Raw genomic sequence first — 19,705 nt, 5'->3', positions numbered from 1 at the left:
CCCAAGGCTGGCAAACCACCAGATGAGCCATCTTCATACAGACCGATCTGTCTTTTAGACACCATGGGAAAGGTGTTTGAGAAATTGATCTGCTCCAGACTGGAGACTGCGAATACTAGCGCCGGAGGCCTGTCACCAAACCAATTTGGATTCCGGAAGGCCCGGTCAACAACGGATGCGCTAAACAAAGTTGTTGGTCTGGCCACCTCCGCCATCCATGGCACAAGATGGAAGCATGGGACGAAGCAATACTGCATTATTGCGACCCTGGACGTAAAGAATGCCTTCAATACAGCTAGTTGGGATATGATACTGAATGCGCTGTCGCAATATAATATCCCTAAATATCTTAAAGAAACAATAAAGAGTTACTTCAGAGGAAGAACACTGGTATACAATACGAGTGAGGGTCCCTAAACTCATACAGTGTCAGCTGGAGTACCCCAAGGCTCAGTGCTGGGGCCTCTCCTATGGAATATCATGTACGACGGCGTACTGTGCTTGGAACTACCAACAGGTGCGCACACCATTGGCTTTGCTGATGATGTAGCTTTCGTAGCCGTAGGAAAGGAGCTCAAAGATACAGAGGATATGTGCAGCGAAAGTATCAATCGCATACGAAGCTGGTTGACTGGGGCTCTCTCGAGAATTATGCTTAACACGCGGGGACCTAAACAGCAACGACGTCTCCTTCTAATGAGCGTCATTAGGTCCGTCATCCTCTATGCTGCGCCCATATGGGCAAGAGCGATGGCAACGCCGAGCTACAGCCGGGGCATTTGCGCGATCTACAGACTGAGCGCAATCAGAGTCAGCTGCGCTTTCAGGACTATCTCCGATGACGCGGCGCTCGTCATAGCTGGTATGGTACCACTGGAGTACTTGGTCGCCGAAGCCGTGGAGCGAAATTCGCACGCGCCTGTGCGACCCAACGCTATCAGGGCGAACAGCATTGCACGATGGCAAAGAAAGTGGAATAGCTCAGCTAAAGGGCGGTGGTATAAAAAACTGTTAATAGACGAATATAAAAAAAAAACACACACACACACACACACGAATATACATGCTGTTGCAGAAGTTATAGCAATTCATTTAATATTTGTTCTTCTGCTGATTTTGCGATTTTCATTTGGCACTGCGAATCACTGATAAAATCATTTATTTTAAGGTTTTTCGTTCGCTTTTTGTATGCCGAACCCTTTGGCGCTGTATTTGGCATTCGCTTCTTTCTGATCATCTCTGCTCTGCTCCGCTTTGCAATGCTTCATTCAGCTGTTTCCTTTTATCGTACGCGTCATCTTTTTTTTTTGCATTTGAAGAGCACGCTCTTTCTTTCCTTCTCTTTTCATTTTGCTCTTATTTTCTGTTCACTTTTTCAGTTTCTTTTTTTCGGCTAATGCGTTTTTCGGTGCTTCCGTCGGTGCTACTGAAGGCCCCGGGCGGCCCTTGCTTAGGGCTGAGGGTTGAGGCTGTCGTTATTGCTGATGGATATTTGGTCGTTATTGTGACTATCCACCAGCCTCCAGCCTCATCTCTACTCTCAGTTCTTCGTTCTCAGCCCTCTTTGCCCTACTCCATCCGCTTCCCCGGTCTTCTTTTGCTGCAGTTGCTGCTTTTCTTGACGCTGTTCTTAAAAAATCATTTCTTGCGCTGACACAGCGCTTAAATGGTTTCTCCCTTTGAGTTGTTGTTGCAATTGTCGTTTTGTTTTATTTTTATTTATTTATTTTATTTTTATTTTGTTGAATTTTTTGTTTTTTTTTATACTCATTCACGAAGTGACTTAGTATATTGGTTTTGTGCAATGTCCGTCTTGCTGTCCGTCCGTCTGTCCGTCCGTCCGTCCGTCCGTCTGTCCGTCTGTCCGTATGAACGCAGTTCATTTCGCCGCTATTGAAGCTAGAGACTTGAAATTTGGAACACATACTCGTGTATAGCTCCGATTTATAAAGTGTTAAAATTTTCCCGATCCGCCCACTAGGGGCGGGGCAAATCGGAAAATGCATTTTCCGATATACCAGAAATCATGTTAGTTGAAGAGCTAGAAAGTTGAAATTTGGTATGTAGATCCGCGTTGACCCCCCAAGTCCAAAAAGCTATGGTGGATATATCTACGCCCATTGGGGGCGTGGCAAATCAGATAAAACTGTATCTCCTAAAGTTCTAAAGCTAGAACGTTGAAATTTCGCACGTGAGCTAATGCTATAATTCTATAATGACTGATGGAAAAATTTTATGTCTACGCCTACTGTGGGCGTGGCAAATCGGACCTGAAGATATAGTAATTTTTCAAATTTGGCTATATTTTAGGCACTATTGATGCTAGAGACTTGTAATTTGGTATATATACGCGAGTTGACCACCCAAGTCCAACAAGCTATGGTGGATATATGTCCGCCCAAAGGGGGCGTGGCAAACCGCAAAACTTTATATCTCCTACAGTTTAAGAGCTAGAAGCTTCAAATTTGGATAGTTGAGTTACTGGTAACCTCCTCTATCGATGCCCCAAAAATAATTGTCACGCCTCTTTGGGGGCGTGGCATATCGAAAAATACCCTGTAATTTTCACATTTTTTGAGCGTAAGCATTCAAATTTTGCATTTACGTTACCGTTAGCTCTTTCTAAGAACTGTCCAAAAATGAGGTGTCTACGGCCACTAGGGGCGTGGCAATCGGCATTTGTAGTATCAAATTGCGACATTTATATGCTTGAGCTATCTATGTATGTACATGTATATACAAATAGGCTTAATAGGCATTGATAACACGGAAGGAAACATTTTTATAAAATTTAAAAATAAAATTTAAATATTTAAAAAATATAAAAGAAGCTAAAATAACAAAATTTGCAATTTACAAAAAAGAGTTTTCCGCGGGATTTGAACTCGCACCCTAGCCATGTTTGTCAAAATAACAAAAACAAATTTAGCCGGCGCGCCTTTGCCGACAGCGCTACCGCCTACTGTCAACAATAGTAATTAAAATGAAATGCAAAAATAAGATTCTTGTTATGAGAGTAGCGGATGGTAAATTCAAAAACAAAGCAAAAACAAATCAGTCTCATTTCAACGCTAGAGTATGCATTTATGTGTACATACATACACACATACAAATAAGCGCGTGCATAAGAAAGGCTGGAATGCTTGATGCTACATATGCGTGCAGACTTATGTATGTACATGCATATACATGCATATATGCGTACATACATATATGAGGGCTTTTTAAGAAGAATAAAATATTTATTTTATAAAAAACGAAATATGTATGAAAAAAAAAAACTTAACCTTTATGGGGACTTGAACCTCCGCCACTCTAACATAACTTGCGACGCCTTTAGCGCCCACGCTATTGCTTTGCTTTAGAAACTGGTAGCTAAAATACAATAAGCTAATAACAGAGCGTCATCTGACAAAACTACAATAACAGCTAGAAAATCCAGAAATCAATCGCAATTCTTAGAATGCTAAAAAGCGGCTTTTGTAATGTAAGCAAACGCTAAAGAATCTGCAATAGGTGTGACCGAAAGCTATCAACGAAAATGACCATACATTTGTACTCAAAAAGTGCACGATCAATATAATAATTATCGATTACTCGATAAAAATTACCAAAAGCTACAATATAATCAAAAAGCATAATTGTTTTGTACTAATTTTTTTTAAAGCCAAATTAAATTAAATTTACAAAGGGACTGTGAATGAGTATTTCGCAGTCGGTAGCGCCCGACTGCAACGTTCTTACTTGTTTGTTTTTGTTTTTGTTTTTTTTTTGGTTTCTTCTCTTTTCCGCTGTCGTTCTCCTTTATTGTTAAACTTTTTCAAGCATTGCGTAAATTTCTTTCTTAGACTTTCGTTCATTTGCTTAATTTATCCACTCCAACGCTTCGTTTGCTTGTCCCAGTCCCTTATTAATTTGGCTGCTTTTATTAATTCTTTTATTGTCATTCATTATTCGTTGCTTTAATTAACTGCTCACTATGCAATTCCCTTGATTAGCAAATCAGTCTGTCTCCCACTAAAGTTTTCCCTCTTTTATTGTATTACTTAAGCTTCTCTAATTGAATCTCCTCCTTCATATTTGACACTTCTTACCATCACCCTCTCTTTGGCCAGCTCGTAGTGTACGATGGCAAGAAATTCAACTTGCATTGATTTTCCGTTTGTTAAACTTCTACATTTAGATTCCATAAGTTTGACCACTGGAATTTCTTTGTTGTAGTCCTGCCTCTGCTATCTACTTTTTGCTGCCGTCACATATTCCTCTTCACTTTTCCTCGAGCGTTTCTAGGAACAATGCGAGTACACGAGACAAAAAAAAAAAAAAAACTTGAAGTCATAACTTGCAAACCCCGCCTACTGCCAGCTGTTAACATTATGCCAACTCTGCCCCTCTCAGTCTTTCTCTCTCTCTCTCTCTCTCTCTCTCTTCCTCCATGCTCCTTCCTCTATTACTCTCGCTCTTGACCAGTGTCGCTGTGTCAGAATATTAATCTTGGCCAAGTTAAAAGCAAAACACTTGCGCCCACTGCGTTATATTGTTCTTCTTGACGCTGTTGCCGCTGTTGTTGTTGCTGTTGCTATTGTTGGCCGCAGCTGCCAAGAGTGCGACAAAAGTCCAAGTCCAAGTCTTCGTCTTAGTCCAAGTGCCCACTGGCGCCTGTCAACGGCCAGCAAATGGCAGCCAACTTCAACAGCTCGACGAGAGCAAAAATAAAAGAATAAACAAGTAAGAAGACTCTAGTCGAGACTGCTCGACTAGGAGATACCCTGAACCCTCCAAGCTGATATTCTTATCATTCTGCACTTCTTTTATGCACGCACACATACATACACATGCATCCACCCTCACGCGCCCGCGCTCTGCTAACTGCGCAGTAAGCAGCGACTGCGCTTGGGCTGCGCTGCAGTGTGGGCAATAGTATGAGAATTTATTTGATAAATAACTTTTTTTGTAGACATGCAATCTTAATGAAATTTTCAGAGCGTAATCATATGGTCAAAATGTGTGTACATTCTAAAGCACAAGTCTCTAGTACTTGAAATACGTTTTTTTCAAATTGGGGGCGGAGGGGGCGTGGTATCCAAAATCTGTTGATTACAAAATGTTTGTATTTATCATATATATATACACAGTAAATCTGAAGTCTCTATGTCTAATAGTATTCCAATGAGGCTCAAAAAACAAAATCAATTTTTCGAATATTCTCGATAAAAAAGTTATCGGATGAGTTATCGAAAAAATAAAGCAAACTCGTACTGCGTATGGTATACACGAGTATACACACAAAATTTCAGCTCTCTAGCTCTTATATCTTCTGAGATCTCGGCGTTCATACGGACAGACGGACGGACGGACGGACGGACGGACGGACAGACGGACAGGGCTATATCGACTCAGCTCATCGTGCTGATCAAGAATATATATACTTTGTGGGGTCTGCGATGATTCCTTCTGCCTGTTACATACTTTTACACAAAAACATTATACCCTGATTTCCCATTTTCAATGGGTTCAGGGTATAAAAAAATGAAAGAAAGAAAGCAACTAAAGCATAATCACAGGCATCGTTGGCTGCTGTTGCGCCCTCTACCTCTACCTCTCCAGCTACCTATCAGCGCTTAACCCCCACCCCCTCTCCATCTGGCGCCTCCTTTGCTTGTAGTGGTCGCCGCTGTCTTAGCATTTAAGTGGGCCGGCATTAAGCTATTAGCATAATTTTTGTGCATTATCATTACAACTCCCAAGTAGCAAAAACACAATTTCTATACGGACATAAGAGATGCCAAAAACGAATACGAAGAAGAAAAGCAACAACAACAAAAGTAAGCCCCAGATGATTCAATTTATCATTAGCATATTTGTTGTTGCCGCATTTCTTTTTTCGCATCAAAAATTCACTCTTACCCGAAAAAAAGTTAGCTTCAAAAGTTTCAGGCGTTGGCAACCAGGATGGAGAATAACTGCACTCACCTGCAATGAAATTGAAAAAAATAAGATAATCTCAAAATGTAAAAATGCGAAAACACACGCCCTTTGAAGATGACAAATGGAAACCCATTAATATTAGATGCATAAAATATTAAATTATATCGTGTATTCGTCGTATAACTGACTGCCCAACTAATGGAATAAAAGTATTCCACAAAGAATCAGCGCATTAACTATTCAATTCCACTTTAAATAAAATAAAATATTTGTCCAACCAAGCATATATGATGCTACTAAGAGCAAAGAGCCTTTTAGAACTGGCGGATAAGAATAAAATATGCAATTCATATAAACTGACTAAACCCATTGAAAATGCAAAATCAGGGTATAATGCTTTCGCTAAAGTCTATGTAACAGACAGAAGTAGGCTTAGCAGACCCCATAAATAAATATTTTTGATCAGACGAGCTGTCGAGCAGCCTCATCTTATTAGTATTACATCAATATCTCTATAAAGATAGTCACTTAGTAGCACTATTCACAGCAGCAGTAGTATTACTAACCAGTACATGTTTTCAATCAGCGATGCCATGGCCAACATTGAGTTGCGGAATAGAGGGTCTTTCACCATTATTTGATATAAATCAGATATACAAATTTACACAAAACTTCTATCCCGTTATTTAATATATGCAAGCAGCTGAGAGCAAGGTTTTAGAAGAGTGACATTCTTTTAGGGGTTGTCAATCAAAATCTAAATCGGTACTATTCAAATCTGAGTCATGATAATCAACCTGGATTGATAGAGTGTATTTTATCCTGTTGGTAAATTTCTTTCAACAGCTTGTTCTGTTGCGCTTTTAACTCAATTGAAAACATAAATTTAATTTCATAATTGAATTGGATTTCATTTCGCTTCGAGCTTTGATGTCAGCTGGATTTAAGTTGAGTCTAAGGTTGGAGTTGGGGTTGAAGTGGGTTTATTTGTGTTGGTGCTTGGACAATTTAGGACTTATTTTAGCCAGCCACGTTGTAAATATTTATAAATCTCATCTCTTCTCTGTGCGAATTGGTTTTTTGTGCTCGTTGCCCCATTCGCAAAATGTCATTAAATTTGTAACTTTTGAAATGGAAGCCAAAGGCTGCAATTGCAATTCATTGTATTTTTATTTCTCTCTTATTTTTATACCCTGAACCCATGGGAAATCAGGGTATAATGGTTTTGTGTAAAAGTATGTAACAGGCAGAAGGAATCATCGCAGACCCCACAAAGTATATATATTCTTGATCAGCACGACGAGCTGAGTCGATATAGCCCTGTCCGTCTGTCCGTCCGTCCGTCCGTCCGTCCGTCCGTCCGTTTGTATGAACGCCGAGATCTCAGAAGATACAAGAGCTAGAGAGCTGAAATTTTGTGTGCATACTCGTGTATACCATACGCAGTACGAGTTTGCTTTATTTTATCGATAACTCATCCGATAACTTTTTTATCGTGAATAATCGAAAAATTGATTTTGTTTTTTGAGCCTCATCGGAGTACTATTAGACGTGGAGACTTCAGATTTTCTGTGTATATACATATGATGAAACAAACATTTTGTAATCAACAGATTTTTGATACCACGCCCCCTTCGCCACCAATTTGTAAAAATTTCAAGTACTAGAGACTTGTGCTTTGGAATGTACACACATTTAGACCATATAATTACGCCCTGAAAATTTCATTAAGATCGTATTACAAAAGAAGTTATTCACCAAGTAAATTCTCATACTATTGCCCACCCTGCAGCGCAGCCCAAGCGCAGTCGCTGCTTACTGCGCAGTTAGCAGAGCGTGGGCGCGTGAGGGTGGATGAATATATATGTATGTGTGCGTGCGTAAAAAAAGTGCAGAATGATAAGAATATCAGCTTGGAGGGTTCAGGGTATCTCCTAGTCGAGCAGTCTCGACTAGAGCTTTCTTACTTGTTATACCCTGAACCCATTGAAAATGGGAAATCAGGGTATAATGGTTTTGTTGAAATGTATGTAACAGGCAGAAGAAGGCGTGGCAGACCCCACAATCAGGGCGACGAGCTGAGTCGATTTAGCCCTGTCCTTCTGTCTGTCCGTCCGTCCGTCCGTATGTTTGAACGCGTCGATTTCAGAAGATAAAAGAGCTAGAAACTTAAACGTTTTTGTAAAATGTCCGTATATATCACGCGCATATCGAGTTTATCACTAAACAAGTGAGAAAGCTCTAGTCGAGACTGCTCGACTACGAGATCCCCTGAACCCTTCGAGCAACTGATATTTCAATAATAATTCGCACATACACACGCACACATACACGCACACGCATACAAACAAACACACGCATATACAGGCGATTGCGCTTGGGTTGCGCTGCAGTGTTGGCGATATTATGAGAACTTATTTGTGGAATAATTTAATTGCTAGACGTACGATCGTAATGAAACTTTCAAAACATAATCATGATGTATAAATGTATGTGTATACCGAAGCTCAAGTCTCTAGTATTTGATATACGACTTCTACAATGATGAGGGTGAGGGGGTGGATATAGGGGCGGGGGGTAAATTTTAACAAAAGATATAATTTTTTAAGAGATCTTCGATAAGGTTTTTTATCGATAAAAAAATATCGGAATGAGCTATCGTTTTTTAGTGATAAACTCGATATCCGCGCGATATATACGGACATTATAAAAAAAAGTTGAGGTCTCTAGCTCTTATATCTTCTGAGATCGACGCGTTCATACATACGGACAGACGGACGGACGGACAGACAGACAGACGGACAGGGCCAAATCGACTCAGCTCGTCGTGCTGATCAAGAATATATACACTTTGTGGGGTCTGCCACGCCTCCTTCTGCCTGTTACATACATTTCAACAAAACCGTTATACCCTGATTTCCCATTTTCAATGGGTTCAGGGTATAAAAACGATAACTCATTCCGATTCTTTTGTATCGATAAAAAACCTTATCGAAGATCACTTAAAAAATTATATCTCCTACATCTTTCAAGCTAGAGTTTCCAAATTTAAAATGTATATAAGCAGCGCAACCCAAGCGCAATCGCCTGCGCAATCAGTTGCTTGTAGGGTTCAGGGGATCTCGTAGTCGAGCAGTCTCGACTAGAGCTTTCTTACTTGTTTTTTTAGTTTTACTTTCAATTTATTTATTTAGTTCTATTTGTGTTGTTCTTTTTCATTTGCTGAGCGTGTATGTGTGCTTGTGTGTGTCTGCGGCTTTTTGCATGTGTTGTGGCAGGCACTGAACAGAGCTGAGTGTCTGATTGAGGTGGCGCCAACATTTAATTGCCCAGCCAGAATAGAGGCAACTCCGACGGCAGCTCGTACAGCAACCTGTTCGGCTGTTCTTTGGGCATTACTTCGGCAGACAGCCACTAAGCCAGCCACAGGCACAGCCACATGGACAGGGACAGGGACACATACGCAAACACAAAAGAAGGGCACAAAAGAAGTTGGCCAGCTAGTTCTGTCTAAGCCGCAAAAAGCGTACCACACTCACTCGTCACTTGGGCCAACTAATCCGACTCGAAAATTTATTTGCTTAATTTCATTTTGTTGGCTAACCCCACGAGAGAAACGGCCATAGAGCGAGAGCAAGAGAGTGAGGTAGAGATATAGATGCGTCTTGTGGGCGTGCGATAATCCTTGCAATAAGCTCTTCACATTTGCCACATCCTTTGGCAGCTGTTGCGACGCCCGGGACTGGACGTACTGGACTGGATCGGCAAATCATAAATCGCTTTAAATGCACTTTAATTACAATTCGCTACACTTCTCAACTTAGCCACTCTCTCTCACTCTCCATTGAGCAATCTGCGCGAATTAATTGTGATGAAAAGAAACCCTCCAGCCCCCAAAAAGACTTTACGACACAAGTCGGGCGAAATTCCTGCCATCGTTTCAATTAATTTCCGCGACATTGATGCGTCCTGTCGTCGTTCTTGTTGTCGTCTTGTCGTCTTTAGCTGGTGAAGTCGTCGCTTTCTCTATGTGCATGTGCTCGCCTCTTTCCACCAAATAAAAAAACATTTTTGCATGCGCTTTTTAATTAATTTAAAGTTATTTTGCTTGACATCCTCGTCAAGCCAAACTCCCGCCCCCTTCAGCTCTCCTCCGTTCGTCTCTCTAGCTGTTCAGCAGTGCCTGAACGTCCTGCGGCTGCTGCAGCGCTTTATTAAATCTGCCTGCATTGCGTTTAAAATGAAATCCGGCGCTGCCGTTGCTCAAACAATTTTATAAATAAATAAATCACATTGTATCGCATGGCAGTGCAGTCAGTAGCAATATTCTCATCTTCTAGTTTTTCGACTTCAATTGTGCATTATAGTGGGCTAGAACAAAGAAATACACACACACACACACACACACACACACACACACACACACAGTTCGAGTTGCGTTTTCGTGGAGTACGTCCGACGTCATCGTGATCCACCGTGGACAATAGCTTGATCCGTGTTTTTCCCTGTGAAAGTGGAAAGAACTGTAGACAACGTGATTGCTGTGGGCACGACGCACCCAGCGACGGCAAAAAAACAATCAAAACTTACTTCGCGGCGGTCTCGCGGAGTACCCCAGTGGTACAATCCGGTGGTGCAAGAGAGGGGGGCAATAGCGTCACTGTTTTTGGCGTCAGGGCTTTTCTCCTTCCCTTTCTTTTTAAGCGCGAAATAATTTGTCACATTAGGCGTCACAGTTGTGCAAATAATAAATAATCAGGTGCATTCACTCTAACAGCTGTTAGTAGTGCTGGAAATTGCAGTGGACAATCAGCTGCTCACTAACTTTGGTGAGTTGCTAAGTCTCAGCAAAGACAGCATCCCAGCTGCTGGTGTGAGGTAGCAGGTATTAAAAGTAGTGCATACTTTCGGGCGTAGTTAGGTTGAGTTTAAGTTACTGTGGTCTCTAAACTCAAATTATATTAGTAGGCAGTGCCCACTACAGGCTTCACGCCGTGGTAGTCGGAGCAATATGGAGGCCATGATGAAGGAGGAGCTGCAAGCTTTCGCGCGCCGTTCCTCGTTGCAGCGATCGCCGCAGCAACAACAGAGGGCGTTGCCGCAGCCGTCGACCTGTAACCAGTCTCCAGTGGCTGAGTGCCAGGCACCCAAGTCTTTAAAAGAAGCGTTAGCTCAAATAGGAGTTACGCTAGAGGGTTTCTCTGCCCTATTTGGGGGGCAGCGGCATATAAATGCACTAATGAGAGAGGAGCTGGCTAGGCTGGTCAGTCTCCACAAGACGGCCGAAGCGTTCTGCAACCGACCGGTCAAAGACTGCGAGGTGCAGACCACGCTGGTCAAAGAAGTAGCTCAGAAGGCTAAAACAGCGAGCGTTAGTGCTACAGCAGGTAGTAATACGCCCAAGCGGTCGAGGGAAGTTGCCACTGAGCAGAGGAAAACTCCCTCGAAAAAGCCGAGGCACAATAACAGCGCAGCAAATCCAATAGAGCCAATGGTTCTACGAGCTGCAGCCGTTAAAACCAACCAGGTAGGTCGACAGACGAATTCGAACAGCTGGACGGTTGTTAAGGGACGCAAGCCGCTGCAAAAACGTTCCAGAAGCGACGCCATCGCGGTTTCAGGTGTAGGTGGTTGCAGCTATGCGGACATGCTTCGCGTGGTCAAGAGCGACCCAAATTTAAAGCATCTGAGCGGCGACGTCCAAGGTATTAGGAAGACTTTCTTGAGCAGACCGTTAGGGAAAAGTGTATAGACGTGTTTTTCTCAGTGAGCCCCACCACTGTATAACCAGCTGCCCTAGGACATGGTCAACTGACGTTAATGGCAAAGCTGCGTTGTGGGTATGTGGCAACTCAACGAACGTACTTTCGAATGTTAAGTCATTCAATGGGTTCGTACGCGGCCGATATGGCAACTTATGGCTTTACAGTTGCTATCTGGCCCCCAGCATGCAGCTCAGTGAATTCATGACGGTGCTCGACGAGCTTGCCGAGGATGCTAGGGGTCGGAAGGCCATTATAGCTGGAGATTTTAACTCCTGGGCGTTAGAATGGGGTAGCCTCACAACAAATGCCAAAGGTCGTATCCTACTGGAGATCTTCGCAACACTAGATGTTGCACTGCTCAACACTGGGCACGAGTACACCTTCAGTCGGGCGGGATACGGATCTGTTATCGACATTACTTTTGTCACTTCATCCCTCTTTCGGGGAGCAACATGGAGCCACTGCGATAGCTATACGGGCAGCGATCATACGGCACTTCTATTCACAATAGGTGAGCCACCTGCCAGGGCGTCACCCTTGTGGAGGGAGTCGTATCGGCTAGGTACTTTTGATCCCGCGGTCTTTTCTGAGGCCATTCAGTCTCTGGGCACAATTGGTAATGCTGAGGCCAGAGCATGCCAAATGGTAGCCCAAATACAGAGTGCCTGCAATAGCAGTATGCTACGCCGCAAGCAGTTCACGCGACAACAAGAGCCTACGTATTGGTGGAATGCACAAATAGGTGACATTCGTCGCAAATGCATCCAGGCGAGAAGAAGCTACCAACGCGCTCGCGGTAGGTCTACGTTTTTAGAGAAACAATTAGCTTACCAGGCAGCTAGAAGACAGTTGAAGAGGGCCATTCGGGCAAGCAAAAGAGAATGTTTTTTAGAGTTGTGCGACTCAGCCGAATATGACCCTTGGGGCAGGGCATATAAGATAGTAGTTAAAAGACTATACGCAAGTAGACAGGTGCAGCCTACGGATCGACTGGAGCTTAAATCGATTGTGGAAACGCTCTTTCCAGAAAGTTTAAGCTCCATTCACGCCCCTCGGTCCGAGTCTGCTGATCAGGGCTCAATGAACACTGAAATTGTTTTAGTCACAGAGGAAGAAATTATATTAACTCTCCAGGGTCTTAGAACCAACACTGCTCCAGGGCCGGACGGGATCCCAAATCGTGCGCTTAAGCTAGCCCTCGCCTTGCACCCTAATACGTTCGCTGAATTATTCAACGAATGTTTAATACAAGAGACGTTCCCGGCAAAATGGAAAGCCCAGAACCTGGTGTTGCTACCCAAGGCTAGCAAACCACCAGATGAGCCATCTTCATACAGACCGATCTGTCTCTTAGACACCATGGGAAAGGTGTTTGAGAAATTGATCTGCTCCAGACTGGAGACTGCGATTACTAGCGCCGGAGGCCTGTCACCAAACCAATTTGGATTCCGGAAGGCCCGGTCAACAACGGATGCGCTAAACAAAGTTGTTGGTCTGGCCACCTCCGCCATCCATGGCACAAGATGGAAGCATGGGACGAAGCAATACTGCATTATTGCGACCCTGGACGTAAAGAATGCCTTCAATACAGCTAGTTGGGATATGATACTGAATGCGCTGTCGCAATATAATATCCCTAAATATCTTAAAGAAACAATAAAGAGTTACTTCAGAGGAAGAACACTGGTATACAATACGAGTGAGGGTCCCTAAACTCATACAGTGTCAGCTGGAGTACCCCAAGGCTCAGTGCTGGGGCCTCTCCTATGGAATATCATGTACGACGGCGTACTGTGCTTGGAACTACCAACAGGTGCGCACACCATCGGCTTTGCTGATGATGTAGCTGTCGTAGCCATAGGAAAGGAACTCAAAGATACAGAGGATATGTGCAGCGAAAGTATCAATCGCATACGAAGCTGGTTGACTGGAGCTGGGCTCGAGCTAGCGGCACACAAAACTGAAGTTGTCCTAGTCAGCAGTCGCAAAAGAGTGGAAACTGCCAATATAAAGATCGGCAGCGTCACCATTGCGTCACAGAGGGCGATAAAGTATCTTGGTGTCACGATAGACACAAGATTAACTTTCCGCGAGCACTTAGAGTATGTGCAAAAAAAGGCAGCTGATTCTTGTAGAGCTCTCTCGAGAATTATGCTTAACATGTGGGGACCTAAACAGCAACGACGTCTCCTTCTAATGAGCGTCATTAGGTCCGTCATCCTCTATGCTTCGCCCATATGGGCAAGAGCGATGGCAACGCCGAGCTACAGCCGGGGCATTTGCGCGGTCTACAGACTGAGCGCAATCAGAGTCAGCTGCGCTTTCAGGACTATCTCCGATGACGCGGCGCTCGTCATAGCTGGTATGGTACCACTGGAGTACTTGGTCGCCGAAGCCGTGGAGCGAAATTCGCACGCGCCTGTGCGACCCAACGCTATCAGGGCGAACAGCATTGCACGATGGCAAAGAAAGTGGAATAGCTCAGCTAAAGGGCGGTGGACGCACAAGCTCATCCCGGAGCTTGAACCATGGGTCAACCGCAAGCACGGCGAGGTAAACTTCTACCTTACGCAGATCCTCTAGGGACATGGATGCTTTCGGAGCTATTTGAAGCGCTTTGGCCACGAGGAATCTGACGAGTGCCCCTGGTGCGAGCGAGGGCGCGTGGAAGACGCCAACCACATTCTTTTTGAATGTGGACGGTTCCTGGAGGAGAGGCGTCGTCTGGAAGAGGCAGTGGGCCGCTCCATCAGAGCGGACAACATTGTCAACACCATGCTGGAATCGGAGGAAGCTTAGGAACTAACAAGCACCTTCGCGGCCACAGTGATGATGGAGCTCCGCAGAGTCGAGCGAATGAGAAGTCGAGCTGTCCCAGGCTAAGGTAGCGCACAGTGCTTGCGAAGCAATGCTTTACGGCCGTCCCGCAAGCATCGCGCACTATCCTAGCCACCACGCAACTTCCACCTGTATAATTATAAAAACTGTTAATAAACGTGTTAAAGAAAATCTTTCTGTTACAATGCGATATATCGATAAGTACCATATGTTAATGAACATTACTCTGTTATAAGCGTCAGTCTCTAATAAACCTCTGAATCGAATAGGTTATGGGCCCAGGCAGCGAAAAGTGAAAGCTGTGCTGGTTATTGGAAAAAAACACATATGAGACTCGATTAATTAGTTAAAGCGTGTGTTAAACTAATTTGTGCAAAATGAGTTCAATGTTTGCAATTGAGAAACTAGATAGTGAAAACTATAGTGCGTGGTCAGTGCAGATGAAAAGTTTGTTAATTCATTCTGACTTGTGGTCGGTGACATGTGGCCGGTTATTGAAAAATGAGAACGATACAGTGGAACAGAAAGCGTTGTTTGATAGCAAAGATGAGAAGGCTCTAGCTAGCATTTTGTTGTCTGTAAAAGCATCGCAGATAAACTGTATCAAGCATTGTGGAACCGCGAGAGAAGCTTGGATAAAATTGTCCGAGATCCACATGCCTTCGGGACCCGCGCGTAAAGTACAGTTGTTCAAGCAATTGTTATATATGAAAATGTCAGCTACAGACAGTGTACGTGAACATTTGGATAATTTTTCTAATGTCGTAGAAAAATTATATGAAATACAAGTGAAGGTGGCTGATGAAATGCTTGTAATAATATTACTAGCAAGTTTACATGAAGAGTTGGACAATTTCGTGGTCGCTATCGAAACACGGGACACATTGCCTTCATTTAGCGCTCTAAAAATCAAATTGTTGGAAGAAGGAGAGAGGCGCAACATAGGCGAAGTAGGTGAAAAGGGCGAGAATACAATTTTTTCGTCGCGTCCAACAAACGGTAAAAGGAACAAGACAAAGAAAGACCCGAAAGACGTGAAGTGTTGGCTGTGCGGGCAAAACGGGCATTTCGCGGCGAAGTGCAGATTAAGAGAGAGAAAGGTTGATAAATACAACGAAAGCGAAAAAACGACCGAAAAGAACAGTAAAACGGTTTTTTCGATGTTCTCTTTTCTTGGAAAAATCCAATTGACAAAAAATGTCTGGTGTGTGGACAGTGGTGCTACGGCTCATTTGTGCGCGGACAAATCAATGTTTATTAATATGCGTGAGCACAAAGAGAAGATAAAACTAGCAGGCGATAATTACATAGAAACTGAAGGTTGCGGGAATGTGTTGATTAAGTGGAAAAAGAAAACGATCGAATTGGCCGACGTTTTATATGTGAAAGAATTGCAATGCAATTTTATATCTGTGTCAAAAGCAACTGAAAAAGGATTAAAAGTAATTTTTGAGAAAAACAAAGTGTTTCTTAAAGACGGTAACAATGACACTTGGCTAGTTGCAGAAAAACATAACGATTTGTTTTTATTTGAAATTAGTATGAAAAATGTAGTTTCAGCTAATGTGAATGCAAATATGAATCAATTGGTGAAATGGCATGATCGGTTCGGTCATTTAAACTTTGATAGCCTAAACAAAATGATTAAAAAGGGCATGGTTAATGGACTTACAGCTAGTGTGTGTAATACAAATGACTTTGTGTGCGAAACGTGTGCAAAAAGCAAAATTTGCGTGAAGAAGTTTCCCAAAGTGTCAGAAAATCGCTCGAAAGAATTACTAGCTTTAGTTCATACAGACATTTGTGGTCCTATGCGTACGACATCACAAGGTGGAGCGCGTTATTTTGCAACATTTATTGACGATAAATCGCGTTATATGTAGGTGTACATGCTAAAAAATAAAAGTGATGTGTTTGAGAAATTTAAGGACTTTAAAAGATTAGCTGAAAATCAAACTGGAAAACGCATAAAGGCTATAAGAAGCCACAACGTGAGTACCTGAGCAGTACATTTGAAAAATTCTTAGCGAGCCATGGTATAAAGAGACAACTAACTGTTCCCCACACTCCACAACAAAATGGTGTGGCGGAACGCGCCAACAGAACACTGGTGGAGATGGCGCGAAGTATGATGGTGCATGCTGGAGTTGGTGAATCTTTATGGGGCGAGGCGATAATGACGGCTGCGTATCTACGCAATAGGGCTGAAACCGCAGCTTTGATTGGCAAAACTCCATATGAGGATTGGTATGGGAAAAAACCGAGCGTTTCTCATCTAAGAGTATTTGGTATGGAAGCCATTGTATTAAATAAAAACCATAAAAACAAGTTTTCAGCAAAAGGCGAGCAGCATATACTGGTAGGTTACTCTGAAACCGCCAAAGCTTATCGTCTGTACAACCCTGTCAAGAGAAGCGTTGCGTTATCCCGAGATGTTGTGTTTTTAGAGCACAAATTCAGGAAAGGATTGGAGCACGACCAAGGATCATCACGTGAGTCAGATGTGCTAATCCTTGAGCCAGGGGAAAAACTTGATTGCGAGCAAAATGATGAAAGTCACGACCCTGATGAACGCAGCAGCGATCGGGACAGCAGCCATGGGCGCAGCAGCGATGGAGATCGCAAAGAGAAAGTAAGCGTGGACGCAACTGTTAATGCTCCTCGCATTGGTCCTGGGAGACCAAGGCTGATTCGAACCGGCAAGCCAGGCCGACCTCGAAAGCAGCACAACGTACTTGGGGCTCTGGTTGCCAGCAACGTGAAGGTGCCATTATCCTATGAGGAGGCGTTGAAGAGTGCTCATGCATCAGATTGGTGTGATGCGATGAAGCGGGAGTATGACGCACTAATGGCCAACCAGACATGGCAATTGACAGATTTGCCGAAAGGACAGCGAGCTGTTGGATGTAAATGGGTATACAGCCTAAAGCGTGACAAAGATGGACAAGTAGAACGATTTAAGGCACGATTGGTGGCAAAAGGTTGCTCCCAGCAGTATGGCATAAACTATGCAGAAACTTTTTCTCCGGTATGCAGACTGGAGAGCGTGCGATTCATCTTTGCACTGGCAGTGAAATTGAAACTGCATATACACCAAATGGATGTATGCACGGCATACCTCAACAGTGACCTGAGCGATACAGTATACATGAAGCAACCAGAAGGGTACATTGATCGGGCTCAACCAGCTAAGGTGTTGATGCTGAAGAAGGCTATATATGGATTGAAGCAATCAGGAAGGGAATGGAACACAAAGCTAAATGATGTTCTGATTGGTTTGGGTTTCGTGGCCTGCGAAAACAAGCCCTGTCTTTACCAGCATATAGGAAAGGATAAGTTGTCTTTAATACTGGTATATGTTGATGATTTACTTATAGCATGTCAATCCAAAGAGGACCTGGTTAGCATCAAGTCGGCGATTTCGAATGCGTTTGAATGTGTCGACAAAGGCGTGCCTGAACTGAGCATGGAGGTAATGCGTGAAGATGAGCTTGGGCCTATCACCATAGGCCATTCGCAATACATCAAGGAATTATTGCAGACTCATGGTATGGACAATTGTAGGCCAGTAGCAACTCCATTGGATGCGGGATTCCTGGACTAAGCATATTGATATAAGATATCATTTTGTTCGTCAAGTAGTTGACGAGGGTCAAATTAACTTAAAGTATGCTTGTACAAAAGATATGATTGCAGATATCATGACCAAGAATCTTTGTAAGAACAAGCATGTTAAATTTACTGAAGCGTTAAGTTTGAAATGAAATATGTTAATGTTAAGTTAATTTGAAGTCGATTATGTAAAATGAATTTGAAATCATAATCGCATTGAGGAAGGGTGTTAAAGAAAATCTTTCTGTTACAATGCGATATATCGATAAGTACCATATGTTAATGAACATTACTCTGTTATAAGCGTCAGTCTCTAATAAACCTCTGAATCGAATAAAACGAATATAAAAAAAAAAAAAAAAAACACACACACACACACACACACACACACACACACACACACACACACACACACACACACACACACACACACACACACACACACACACACACACATACACACACACAAAACAAAACAAGCATATACAAACAAACAAACAAGCATATACAAACAAACAAACAAGCATATACTCAAACACATATGCACAGAAAAAGTACTTGACATTTGCCTTGGCTCAGAGTCGCACACATACATACATTGGCGTCAATCTAAGTAGAGATTTGTCTGTTTGAACAATGGTGGCGCAACTGTATATAATATATATATATGTATATACATATATGTATGCAGGTAGATCAAATGACTGACTCAGTGCATGACTAACTGACTGACTGATTCATTGACTAAGTGATTGACTGATAGACTGACTAAATCACCACTAATGGATAGAGCGCATGACTTGATAACTGACTGATAGGCTTTTTTGAAAAGCCTATTTATTATTAAGAATGTAAAATAAAAGGAGACGCTATGACGGAATGATGCTTAGTAAAACATAAATCACCGTAGCTAACGCAGATTTTGTAGCTTGCTGGGTAATCACAAGCCATATGCCGAAAACCTGTTGAATTTTTAATAAACGGAAACTATTCAAAATGTTGCCCGATAAGTGAAATGTTTCAATTAATTGGAATTACTGACAAGCCTTCTCTGGTTGCCTGACAGCTAGCTTAAATTTTCATCATTGGTAAAAAAGGTCAATCTTATTGAATTTACTTATTTGCTTGTCATAAAAGTTGGTATTGTCTAATTGAGTATATCAACATCTCCGGTTTGAACTCATAAGGGGGAGTTTTGATTTACACATGATTCATGAACTCATAACAGATGACGAAGCAAAACTGTTTAAATCAATGAATGATTGCACATATGCATACCTACTATATACATTATGTACCCATATAGTAAACAAATATAAACAAGTAAGAAAGCTCTAGTCGAGACTGCTCGACTACGAGATCCCCTGAACCCTACAAGGAACTGATATTTCAATAATAATTAGCACACACACATGTACACACACACACACACACACACACACACACACACACACACACACACACACACACACACACACACACACACACACACACACACACACACACACACACACACACACACACACACACACACACACACACACACACACACACACACACAC

At 42.7% G+C, this 19,705-nt stretch overlaps 2 long non-coding RNA genes across 2 annotated transcripts in view; one reads left to right on the top strand and one right to left on the bottom strand.

Moving 5' to 3' along the window:
• Window positions 1-4,730: 4,730 nt before the first annotated feature.
• The window catches only part of LOC149090816 (uncharacterized), a 37,212-nt gene continuing 22,237 nt past the window's right edge, over window positions 4,731-19,705 (bottom strand). Inside the window, exon 2 of the long non-coding RNA XR_016197462.1 lies at window positions 4,731-5,973. This is a non-coding gene — a long non-coding RNA (uncharacterized LOC149090816). The remainder of the gene's footprint in view (window positions 5,974-19,705) is intronic.
• On the top strand, window positions 14,786-18,507 carry LOC149090817 (uncharacterized). Its single transcript, XR_016197355.1, has 2 exons — window positions 14,786-18,091; window positions 18,137-18,507. It is a non-coding gene; the product is annotated as an uncharacterized LOC149090817 (long non-coding RNA).

This window comes from Drosophila navojoa, chromosome X (genome assembly GCF_054131105.1).
Source record: "Drosophila navojoa isolate 15081-1374.11 chromosome X, UAZ_NAV_1.0, whole genome shotgun sequence".
In the NCBI taxonomy this organism is placed as follows: Eukaryota; Metazoa; Arthropoda; class Insecta; order Diptera; family Drosophilidae; genus Drosophila; species Drosophila navojoa.
Note: the sequence above shows the minus strand (reverse complement) of the source record. Positions and strands in the feature narration are given on the sequence as shown.